The sequence below is a fragment of the Nicotiana tomentosiformis genome, chromosome 3 (assembly GCF_000390325.3).
Source record: "Nicotiana tomentosiformis chromosome 3, ASM39032v3, whole genome shotgun sequence".
Classification (NCBI taxonomy): domain Eukaryota; kingdom Viridiplantae; phylum Streptophyta; class Magnoliopsida; order Solanales; family Solanaceae; genus Nicotiana; species Nicotiana tomentosiformis.
This window is the reverse complement of record NC_090814.1, coordinates 124,829,847-124,843,447: the sequence shown is the minus strand read 5'-3', so window position 1 is coordinate 124,843,447 and position 13,601 is coordinate 124,829,847.

Genomic DNA, 13,601 nt, shown 5'->3' with positions numbered 1-13,601 from the left:
GTACGCAGTCTAACTTTGTATTTCTACAAGAGGCTGTTTTCACGTCTCTTAGTCCAAAATCCATGTTACTTAGACTTGAATTTCCCCAGTGTTACCCATGTGAAAAATTGACTCCAGCAGTGGAGAAGAGTTTACCCATGAAACTGAAACTTATGTGACCTATAGACATCTCCACTTGGGTCTATCGTATGCAGCCTTACCCTGTATTTCTGCAAGAGGTTGTTTCCACGTCTCTTAGTCCAAAATCTATGTTACTTAGACTTGAATTTCCCCATTGCTACCCATGTGAAAAATTGACTCCAGCAGTAGAGAGGAGTTTACCCATGAAACTGAAACTTATGTGACCTATAGACAACTCCACTTGGGTCTATCGTATGCAGCCTTACCCTGTATTTCTGCAAGATGCTGTTTTCACGTCTCTTAGTCCAAAATCCATGTTACTTAGACTTGAATTTCCCCATTGTTACCCCATGTGAAAAATTGACTCCACCAGTGGAGAGGAGTTTACCCATGAAACTGAAACTTATGTGACCTATAGACATCTCTACTTGGGTCTATCGTACGCAGTCTTACTCTGTATTTCTGTAAGAGGCTGTTTTCACGTCTCTTTGTCCAAAATCCATGTTACTTAGACTTGAATTTCCCCATTGTTACCCATGTGAAAAATTGACTCCAGCAGTGGAGAGGAGTTTACCCATGAAACTGAAACTTATGTGACCTATAGACATCTCCACTTGGGTCTATCGTATGCAGTCTTACCCTGTATTTCTGCAAGAGGTTGTTTCCACGTCTCTTAATCCAAAATCCATGTTACTTAGACTTGAATTTCCCCATTGTTACCCATGTGAAAAATTGACTCCAGCAGTGGAGAGGAGTTTACCTATGAAACTGAAACTTATGTGACCTATAGACATCTCCACTTGGGTCAATCGTACGGAGGCTTACTCTGTATTTCTGCAAGAGGTTGTTTCCACATCTCTTAGTCCAAAATCCATGTTACTTAGACTTGAATTTCCCAGTGTTACCCATGTGAAAAATTGACTCCAGCAGTGGAGAGGAGTTTACCCATGAAACTGAAACTTATGTGACCTATAGACATCTCCACTTGGGTCTATCGTATGCAGCCTTACCCTGTATTTCTGCAAGAAGTTGTTTCCACGTCTCTTAGTCCAAAATCCATGTTACTTAGACTTGAATTTCCCCATTGTTACCCATGTGAAAAATTGACTCCGGTAGTGGAGAGGAGTTTACCCATGAAACTGAAACTTATGTGACCTATAGATATCTCCACTTAGGTCTATCATACGCAGTCTTACTTTGTATTTCTACAAGAGGCTGTTTTCACGTCTCTTAGTCCAAAATCCATGTTACTTAGACTTGAATTTCCCCAGTATTACCCATGTGAAAAATTGACTCCAGCAGTGGAGAAGAGTTTACCCATGAAACTGAAACTTATGTGACATATAGACATCTCTTAGTCCAAAATCAATGTTACTTAGACTTGAATTTCCCCAGTGTTACCCATTTGAAAAATTGACTCCAGCAGTGGAGAGGAGTTTACCCATGAAACTGAAACTTATGTGACCTATAGACATCTCCACTTGGGTCTATCGTATGCAGCCTTACCCTGTATTTCTGCAAGAGGTTGTTTCCACGCCTCTTAGTCCAAAATCCATGTTACTTAGACTTGAATTTCCCCATTGTTACCCATGTGAAAAATTGACTCCAGCAGTGGAGAGGAGTTTACCCATGAAACTGAAACTTATGTGACCTATAGATATCTCCACTTAGGTCTATCGTACGCAGTCTTACTTTGTATTTCTACAAGAGGCTGTTTTCACGTCTCTTAGTCCAAAATCCATGTTACTTAGACTTGAATTTCCCCAGTGTTACCCATGTGAAAAATTGACTCCAGCAGTGAAGAAGAGTTTACCCATGAAACTGAAACTTATGTGACCTATAGACATCTCCACTTGGGTCTATCGTATGCAGCCTTACCCTGTATTTCTGCAAGAGGTTGTTTCCACGTCTCTTAGTCCAAAATCTATGTTACTTAGACTTGAATTTCCCCATTGCTACCCATGTGAAAAATTGACTCCAGCAGTAGAGAGGAGTTTACCCATGAAACTGAAACTTATGTGACCTATAGACATCTCCACTTGGGTCTATCGTATGCAGCCTTACCCTGTATTTCTGCAAGATGCTGTTTTCACGTCTCTTAGTCCAAAATCCATGTTACTTAGACTTGAATTTCCCCATTGTTACCCAATGTGAAAAATTGACTCCACTAGTGGAGAGGAGTTTACCCATGAAACTGAAACTTATGTGACCTATAGACATCTCCACTTGGGTCTATCGTACGCAGTCTTACTCTGTATTTCTGTAAGAGGCTGTTTTCACGTCTCTTAGTCCAAAATCCATGTTACTTAGACTTGAATTTTCCCAGTGTTACCCATGTGAAAAATTGACTCCAGCAGTGGAGAGGAGTTTACCCATGAAACTGAAACTTATGTGACCTATAGACATCTCCACTTGGGTCTATCGTATGCAGCCTTACCCTGTATTTCTGCAAGAGGTTGTTTCCACGTCTCTTAGTCCAAAATCCATGTTACTTAGACTTGAATTTCCCCATTGTTACCCATGTGAAAAATTGACTCCAGCAGTGGAGAGGAGTTTACCCATGAAACTGAAACTTATGTGACCTATAGACATCTCCACTTGGGTCTATCGTACGCAGCCTTACCCTGTATTTCTGCGAGAGGCTGTTTTCACATCTCTTAGTCCAAAATCCATGTTACTTAGACTTGAATTTCCCCATTGTTACCCCATGTGAAAAATTGACTCTAGCAGTGGAGAGGGGTTTACCCATGAAACTGAAACTTATGTGACCTATAGACATCTCCACTTGGGTCTATCGTACGCAGTCTTACTTTGTATTTCTGCAAGAGGCTGTTTTCACGTCTCTTAGTCAAAAATCCATGTTACTTAGACTTGAATTTCCCCAGTGTTACCCATTTGAAAAATTGACTCCAGCAGTGGAGAGGAGTTTACCCATGAAACTGAAACTTATGTGACCTATAGACATCTCCACTTGGGTCTATCATATGCAGCCTTACCCTGTATTTCTGCAAGAGGTTATTTCCACATCTCTTAGTCCAAAATCCATGTTACTTAGACTTGAATTTCCCCATTGTTACCCATGTGAAAAATTGACTCCAGCAGTGGAGATGAGTTTACCCATGAAACTGAAACTTATGTGACCTATAGACATCTCCACTTAGGTCTATCGTACGCAGTCTTACTTTGTATTTCTGCAAGAGGCTGTTTTCACGTCTCTTAGTCCAAAATCCATGTTACTTAGACTTGAATTTCCCCAGTGTTACCCATGTGAAAAATTAACTCCAGCAGTGGAGAGGAGTTTACCCATGAAACTGAAACTTATGTGACCTATAGACATCTCCACTTGGGTCTATCGTATGCAGCCTTACCCTGTATTTCTGCAAGAGGTTGTTTCCACGTCTCTTAGTCCAAAATCCATGTTACTTAGACTTGAATTTCCCCATTGTTACACATGTGAAAAATTGACTCCAGCAGTGGAGAGGAGTTTACCCATGAAACTGAAACTTATGTGACCTATAGACATCTCAACTTGGGTCTATCGTATGCAGCCTTACCCTGTATTTCTGCAAGATGCTGTTTTCACGTCTCTTAGTCTAAAATCCATGTTACTTAGACTTGAATTTCCCCATTGTTACCCCATGTGAAAAATTGACTCCACCAGTGGAGAGGAGTTTACCCATGAAACTGAAACTTATGTGACCTATAGACATCTCTACTTGGGTCTATCGTACGCAGTCTTACTCTGTATTTCTGTAAGAGGCTGTTTTCACGTCTCTTTGTCCAAAATCCATGTTACTTAGACTTGAATTTTCCCAGTGTTACCCATGTGAAAAATTGACTCCGGCAGTGGAGAGGAGTTTACCCATGAAACTGAAACTTATGTGCCCTAGACATCTCCACTTGGACATTCTCCGGGTGGGTGGGGGTTGGGGCATTTAGGTATTGGACACAAAGAAGACAATGAGAAATGCATGCAAGTCATGATTGAAACAGTGGAATATGGAATTTCGCCGAACTGCTAGCTCTAAATTTCCTAATCCAAACAAAAGAACATAAACAATTTTAGGCTTTATGTGGTCGGGCAGACACTGATGCTGTTAAAGCTTGACATTCTTGGAACTACACTGCAACTTCCTGGAAAAAGATAATGAACACTATTTAATAAAACTACAGCTTGCAAATAAAGTTGACTTTTGCTTGCTTTCCTCTTAGTTTTTTTGGGGTGATAAATTCAACAGATTGACTCGGTATCCTACGTATGTGGGACTCTACCCAAAAAGTAGGAGTATGTGGCATTACATTTGAGCTTAAAATTTGGTATAATTACGGAGGAAGGGCAATTGAACAGAATTGTCGTAAAACTATTCCATCCACACCTTTATTTATGTTATATATTCCTAAATCAGCATTCATGGATTTGTACCAATATAAAATAGAAAAAGACTACGAATTGTAATCTTGTGATTCCGACCACTAAATCTCGCCCACGTTTGGCTCTTAAGGCTAAACAGCTTCTCACGCCCTTGCCAGATAATCAAAAAGCAAGATAAGCTTATTCCTTCCAGCACCTAACGTTACAAAAGATTCGTCAAAAATTCGAAAACCATTAGATTAATAATGTGACAAGCGAACATGTTTTAAATTTTATTAAATATGAATTGTTATTAACAGTGTCACAAGAATATTACAACTGTTTAAAATCTCAATATTCCAATATTTTGCCTTTTAAGTCGTGAAATTTTTAGGCAGTTGTTCTTGTTTTCATTTCCTCTGAACATAAGATGTCATATCACTATAATCCTTATCAAACTTAGAGAGCTAACTGGAAGTGAGCTCGAGCTGAGCTCCAATGGAGATTCAGTGGAAGTTTCTGGATAGAGCAATTTGTACGAAGAAGAAGAGAGAAATGGGAAAATGAATCTCAAAATGTATTAATGCCTCAGATAGTAACAAATATACAAGTCAAGAAAAATAATACAGCTGGCAGGTAACTGCCACTCACAACGTATACATCTGGCAACTAACTAACAAACTAACTCACCAATTAACTAATAATTAAGCTATGTCTTAACACCCCCCTCCCCCCCTCCAGTTGTTCTTGTTTTCATTTCCTCTGAACATAAGATGTCATATCACTATAACCCGTATCAAACTTAGAGAGCTAACTGGAAGTGAACTCGAGCTGAGCTCCAATGGAGATTCAGTGGAAGTTTCTGGATGGAGCAATTTGTACGAAGAAGAAGAGAGAAATGGGAAAATGAATCTCAAAATGTATTAATGCCTCATATAGTAACATATATACAAGTCAAGGAAAATAATACAGTTGGCAGGTAACTGCCACTCACAACGTATACATCTGGCAACTAACTAACAAACTAACTCACCAATTAACTAATAATTAAGCTATGTCTTAACACACCCCTCCCCCCCCTCCCCCAAGTTGGAAGTGAGGGAAGAACATCCAACTTGTTCAATATGGCAGAATGTTTGATGCTTGTCAAAGCCTTAGTTAGGATGTCTGCTAATTGAGCATTGGTAGGGATGTGGTACAAGGAGATGAGTCCTTCTTAAAGTTTATCACGCACAAAGTGGCAATCAACCTCGATATGCTTGGCTCGTTCATGAAAAATAGGATTCCTGGCTATATATGCAGTGCAGATTGGCTGTCACAATAGACATTAATTGGTTAAGGAAAAGGGACATTCAACTCTCCAAATAGTCTGCTCAACCATACCAATTCTTCTACAACCTTTCTAAGTGACATGTACTCTGCATCTACAGAAGATAATGAAATAGTCTCTTGCTTCTTGGACTTTCAGCTGACGGGATTGTGACCTAGTAAGATAATGTAGCCACTGACAGACTTTCTAGAATCTGAACATGCTGCCCAATCAACATCACAGTAGGCTCACATAGTGTAATCCTCATCTTTGGAAAAGAATATCCCCAAAGTTGGATCATTTCTCAGATATCTGAGCAGGTGAAAGGCTGCCTTAAGGTGAGGCTCTCTAGGGTCCTGCATGAATTGACTTAAGTGTTGGACCCCATAGGCAATGTCTAGTCTGGTGTTGATTAAGAAATTGAGTTTGCCAATCAACTTTCTGTAATAAGTGGGATCTTGTAATGTGGCACCCTCATTTGCTTTTAACTTGACAGTAGGATCAAATGGAGAAGAAAAACCATTTTCGGATAAACAATCATATTCTTTCAATAGGTCTAATGCAAATTTTCTTTGTGATATCACCACACCATCTCCTTTGTATATCACTTCCATTCCTAGGAAGTAGTGCAGCTTACCAAGATCCTTAATTTTCAAGTTGGTATGAAGAAAAGCCTTCAGTTGATTCAATTCCACTGTATCAGTGCATGTGACAACTATGTCATCTACATAGACTGCCACATAAATTGCATTAGTGCCTTTTTTTAAATATAATAGTGAGTAATCAAGCATGGAATGGGTATAACCTCTGGAACATAGTGTCTCACTCAACTTAGCATACCACTGCCTGCTTGCATATTTTAGACCATATGAAGACTTGTTTAACTTGTAAACTAGTCCTGGAATAGTGACCTCCAAACCTGGTTGAACCTCCATCTACACCTCTTCATGGAGATCATCATGAAGGGATGTATTATTGACATCAAGTTGGGACATGAACTAGCCTTTCTTAACTGCAGTTGCAATCAAATCTCTGACCGTGGTCATTTTTACCACAGGAGAGAACGTTTATGTGTAGTCAATTCCATCTTGTTGTGTGTATCCCTTCACAACTAATCTTGCCTTGAACCTCTCAACACTCCCATCTGCCATATGCTTTATTTTGTATACCCATTTGTATCCTATGACTTTCTTGCCAGGGGGAAAAGATACTAAGTCACATGTGGGATTGCTGTATTCGACATCAAATTCCTGAGTCATTGCTTCCTTCCAAGTAGGATTGACAGCAGCTTCCTCATATGAAATTGGCTCCATGTCATGACAAATGTTTCTCACAAGAGCCTGACTATCATGGCTTAGTGCTTCAGCAGATATAGAGTTATGGCTAGAGAATAATGTATTAAGTGAAAAGGAGTTATCAGGACATACATGGGGCAACATTCTTTGGTTTTAGGTTTGGAATGGAATGGATATAGTCTTTTAAGTATGCAAGTGTTTTATGTTCTCTGAGGGATCTTCTAAGTCCAATATGTGGTGTAGATGGTGTAGGGCTGTGGGACATAAAATCACCTTCTATAGGGAAGTGGTGATCCATTGATGTGGAACTGCCAGATGCAGGAGATTGATCATGTGAGACTAGGTGAGGAGATAAGTGATTGAAGGGCATTGCAGGTTGTGTGACACTTTACATGTGCTGACTAGTGTGTTGTTCTGGCTCAGCATCTAAACAATCAATAAAAGGAATGGAATTGAGGATTGATGGAAAAGAGCTAGTGTTATTATGCATAGAAAAGGGAAAAACAGACTCATTGAAGGTCACATCTCTAGAAATGTGTATTTTTCTGGTGGCCAGATTTAAGACCTTGTATCCTTTTGTCTCAAAGGGATAACCAACAAAAACATGAGGGGTAGTTCTTGGTTCAAACTTGTCTTTATGAGGTTTAGGGACTGTAGGGTAGCACAAGCACCCAAAACTTCTCATCTGTGAGTACTTAGGTTTCCTTTTGTATAGGAGTTCATATGGACATTTGTTATTCAAGATACTAGAATGGAGTCTGTTTATGATATAGGTTGCACAAAGAATACACTCACCCCAGTACCTAGTCGGTAGTTTTGATTGGAAAAGAAGGGCTCTAGCAGTCTCTACTAAATATTTATGTTTTCTCTCCACTATGCCATTTTGTTGTGGTGTGTAGGGACACTCTTTGGTGTATTATACCTTTGGATTGAAAGAGGAGACTGGCTTGTGTATTGGTGAACTCCAGGCCATTGTCTGATTTAATGATTTTGATTCTGGTATTGAATTGGTTTTCTATCAAGGCTACAAAGGCTTTAATAACTTGAAGGGCATTACTTTTACATGATAGAAGATGAGTGCAGGTGAATCTACTATAGTCATCTACCATGGTGATAAAGTACATGTGGTTATCATGTGTTGTTACATAGTAAGGTCCCCACATATCAACATGCAGTAATTCAAATATTTTGATAGTGATGTTGGTCTTCTGGGGAAAAGGAAGTCTTTCTTGCCTGGCCATAGGGTAAATGGAGAAAAGGAAAGGTTGTTTGGATGAAAAACTAGCAGGTATTGAGGTAATACTCTTCATCTTGACAAAAGGCACATGGCCAAGTCTTTTGTGCCACAGGACATTCACATCATTTCCAACAGGTATGTGAGAATTCAGAGTAAAAGGTTGTTCTTTATTGCTTGCAGATGAACTATTTACAATTGAAAAATGAACACACTTATTCATGAGTAATGAGTTATTTACAGTGCTATGAAGATGACAGTGTGTGTTGCAAGCACAACAACAAGACAAAGGAAGAACACTGATTGTAAGACCGAATTGTTTGGTTTGCAAGCATTTTTGGCATATGAAGTACAAGCCATACATGGCTTTACCAATCACCAGAGGCCTCTTCATTGAAGGGGCCTGCAACAGACATGAATTTTTAGAAAAAACAACCAAACGTTCAAGTTTAGTTAGAGAGTGAACAGAAATCAAATTGTATTTGAAATTTGAAATAGGGTATAAACAACACTTTTTTCAAGATGATTTTAGGTACAAGTGCCATACTGCCAATCTGTGTTACCCTTACTTTATATTTTCTTTTGGGAGAATAACAAGGAGTGGATATGGTAAAGTTATAATTTTGGTCAGTAAGGATTTGTTGAAGGTCATGTGATTTGAAGCCCCCAAAATCCAATATCCAAGAGTCGGCTCTATTTTTGAAACAATTACATGACAGTTTACCAAAGTCAATAGAAGATGTGCATGCAACAATACCTGCAAAGTTGACAGTTACACTGGCTAGATTCACATTGCTTGTGCTCTCTCCTCCATTTCCCATTTGAAAGTGCTGCAGCAGGTTCTTGATCTGCCCATACTGCTCCTGAGTCAAATTAACACCTTGGTTATGCTTTTGTGTACCAGTTTCATCATGTGGTGGAATATCCACTTGAGGGTCATGTATATTTGCAATTGTCTTGCTCACTCTGCTAAAGCCACTATTGGGCTTGAAATTCTTATTTGCATTGTGATGGCCAAAATTATTATTCCCCTTGAAGTTTTGATTTGAATCCTGAGGATATTCATGTAGCTTGTAACACCTTTCTTTGGTGTGCCCTGATTTCTTACAATGCTCACACACTGGCCTTGACCTATTTGCACCATTATAGTTGAGGCTAGGGGAGTAATTGGTCGTGTAACTATTCTGCCTTGAGGTGTTTACATTTAGGGAGGTTAATTCCAAAGCGAGCTGATTACTAGGTCTAATTTCCCTCTGTTTTTCTTCTTGGACTAACAGAGAGAAAGCTTGTACCATTGAAGGTAGTGGATTTATCATCAAAATGTTGCCTCGCACTACAGTATAGACCTTATTAAGGCCAATGAAGGAATTATATTAGTCTCCTATCTTGTTTTGCCTTGTGTATACTCTCTTTGGCTCCACAGGTTCAATGACAAGTACATTGATTTTTAGCACTTAGGTTGCTTAGTTCTTCCCACAGCTTTTTCATCTTAGTGTAATACCCTGTGATGTCGAGGGATGTAACGACCCGACTTGTCGTTTTAAGAATTAACACCCCGTTCAACGACTTAAATGGAAAAAGTTGACCAGAGAGTTGACTTTTGAACAAACGGCCTCAGAATAGAATTTTGATGATGTCAATAGCTTCGTATGGTGATTTCAGACTTAGGCGCGTGTTGGGATTTGGATTTGGAGGTCCGTAGGACAATTCGACGCATTTTGGCGAAAGTTGGAAAATAGACGATTTTCGGAAAGTACGATCGAACGTTGAATTTTTTATAACGAGGTCGGAATCTGATTTTGGAAATTGGAATAGGTCTGTTATATTATTTATGACTTTCGTACAAAATTTGAGGTCAATCAGACTTGATTCGATAGGTTTCGGCATCAAATATATAAGTTGGAAATTTCATAATAGACTAAGGTTTCAAGTGAGTTCGCACAAGACTTAACTTCAAACGAGCACACCTCTATTGATATGAAGATTTATATGGTGTATTATATATCAAAAGAAAGGTCTATGTGTCTAGTTTCCAATACTTCAATCCGTTTGTCATTTGGACATTCCTACACGAAGTTATGACTAAATTACCAAAGGCTGTCAGAATGCGATTCTACGACAATTATGTGACCACTATGCGATAGCAAAATGGTTATGCGACCGCGAGCTGGTCGCAAAATGGTCCAGAACAGCCCAGATCTGGGAACTGATTTATGCGATCATTGTGCGACCCGCACATTAATTTTGCGGTCCATTGTGAGACCGCAAAACTGAGTTCGGAGGGTTAATTTTTCTATTTTCATAACCCGACCCTATTTTGATAAATAGGCTTTGGGGTTTATTTTGGAGCAATTATCTGAGGTTTTTTTAGAGAGAAGTGAGAGTGTTCTAGAGAGAGGAAGTAGATGAAGTATTTTTTTCATCAAAAATTTGTCCAAACTTTGAAATCCAACAAGGAAATCTCACAAGTTCTTCATCTAAGAGGTAAGGTTCCATACCCTAGTTTTCAATTTTAAATTTGGGTAGAAGATGGTTGATTAGGAGTATGATTCTTGGGTATGAGAGTATTATTTATACATGCATGTACCAATAAGATTTGTGGGAAGATTGTTGAGCTAAAATAAGTAAAGATTGGGTTGAGGAGTGAAGGAAACCTTGTAGAAGAATCTTGTAGTCGAATTTGCACACCTAGTGATTGATAAAATGCTCAAATGAGCTGAAACCACGAAATCTTCCTAATTATGATTCACTTTTGTTATGTTTCTAAATAGATTGAAGTTGCTAGGATTTTCGGAATCTCGTAGTAATGTAAGGAAGGCTCAAGAAAGATTGGAGTCGTCCGAAGGTCTATTCACGTGAGAAAGCTATTTTGGAATATCGGCCTAACTTCAAAAAAGTAAGTATCTTGCCTAACCTTGAGTGGGGGAATTACCCCTTAGGCATTGAGTCTTATGTGGAAAAAAATTATGTTATTGAAAACCATCTACGCGAGGTGACGAGTACGTACTTGGTTTATATGTGCATATTATATCGATTGAAATTTGTAGACGCCCTTAAATATTAAATTGGAAAATTGTTGTAACTTATTAAATTCCTTATTTGTCATGCCTCATTCCTTGTTTGCCGAGGTTATTTTTATATGATAATTTGGTGTGATTTCCACTTGACTTTTATGTGAACTCTGTGTTTGTTTGAGTTCCCATTTTTATGGAAAACACTTTCATTATCGATTTTTCCTACAGATAATTTAAATGGAAAATTTAGTTAATAAGATGAATAAATCTATTTATTTCTTGAAGTTGTGATTTAAACGAGGTGTTGTTCCTTGATGAATTACTTCTCAGTTCACGTTGTTGAAAATTTAGTATTGAATTATAAAGGTCGTGAATCATGTTAAGGCAAAGTGCTAAATTGTGAAATATTATTCGGTTGAGTTGTTCATTCCCGAACATTTTGTTAAGATGTTGTACACATTATGATCGAGTCGTGGGCTCCTTATGGTGAAACAATAAGGTATTGTTGATTTATCTGAAAAGTTATAATATTTGAGCACTTGATGTGCAATTTGTGATATGTTGTAATGTTGGAGCACTTCATGTGCAATTTATGATATGTTGAAATATTTGAGCACTTGATGTGCAATTTTTGATATGTTAAAATATTGTAGCACTTGATGTGCAATTTGTGATATGTTGTAATATTTTAGCACTTGATGTACAATTTATGATATGATGTAATATTAGGACACTTGAGGTGCAAGTTGTATTATGCGGTGATATTTGGGCACTTGAGGTACGATTTGTGATATATTATGATATTGATACGCATGCGGTGAGATAAGGGTAGCTTGAAATGCGTGGCTAGTAAGGAAACTACTAGAAGTCATGCGGTGATATAAGGGCAGGGTGTTGAAATGCATGTGGTGAGATAAGGGTGACTTGAAACACGTGGCCAGTAGGGGAACTACTAGAAGTCATGCGGTGTGATAAGGGTGGCTAAAACGCACGATGTTATTTCGGAAAAAACGATTTCTTTAAAAAAATAAAATAAATGTGAAGGCTCCCGCGGTAATATAAGTAAATGAGATATTGTGAATTTATTTATGATTTGGAACTACGAGGCGGTACCTCGGGAGTGCTCTGTTGATAAATCTTTATTTATGTTCTTGTCTGGGGTGATTTTGTTCCATTTAATATGTAAATTCTTGTCTTCTTCCGTGATGTATTAGTTGACTTTATTATTATGTGTCTTGTGCTCCTAGTTGTATCGTGTTGGCTTTGGCTTTGGCTCTTTAGTACGAGACTCTGAAGAAGTATATTTCTGGGTTTTTTTTTTACTGATTTTCGATGATTGAGTTGATTTAAATAGAAGAAATTATTATTATATTTTAAATTAAATAGTTTCACATCCAAATCAGTAGTTTAACTGATACTTTAATTTAAGTGCAATATTATTTTCTTCACCCAAATGATTTCTAAAATAAATTCATTTCTTTGTTGATTTCTTACTTGATTTAAAAATTAGAAACTCACTTTAGTGGAATAAATTGATCATGTGGATCTTATATACAATAATATTATTGGCACGTGAGTTGTCCGTGCAGTTGTGATAGAAATATGGGCACGAGGTGCCGTGAAAATATGGAAGTGGGTTGAGACCCGTATTTTTATGATTATGAAATGAAGTGTCACAAGGTGACTTTTATTTGAAGGGAGTATATTCGAAACATATATTTATTTGAAAAGGTTATATTCTAAGGATTTTTATTGAAAAACTTATATTTGAAATATTTATACTTGAAGTACTTACATTTGAAAGATATTTATTTGAAGAACTTGATTTAATTGGGTATACTTGTATTTATTATTCGTTGAGTGATATTAATGGTGTTCTTGTTGTTTTGTTGTGCACATCACCGGTTATTCTATGTTGCGCTTATTGTGATTTGTTTCCTATTATTTTGTATATTATAGTGCACAGGTTAATAGACTAGTGAGTGTCTTGACTGTACCTCGTCTCTACTCCATCGAGGTTAGTCTTGATACTTACTGGGTACCGACCGTGGTGTACTCATACTACACTTCTGTACATTTTTGTGCAGAGCTAGGTATTGGAGATATCAGACTCGGACAGAGTTAGAGTGGGATCGCAAGGATTCAAGGTAGAGCTGCTTGGTCGTCGCAATTCCTTGGAGTCTTTCCATCTTATTGTACTGTTATTTATTATTCAAACAGTATTGGGTATTCGATCCTTGAGATCATTTCATGTTTTCAGTTAGAGTTCGTGACTCAG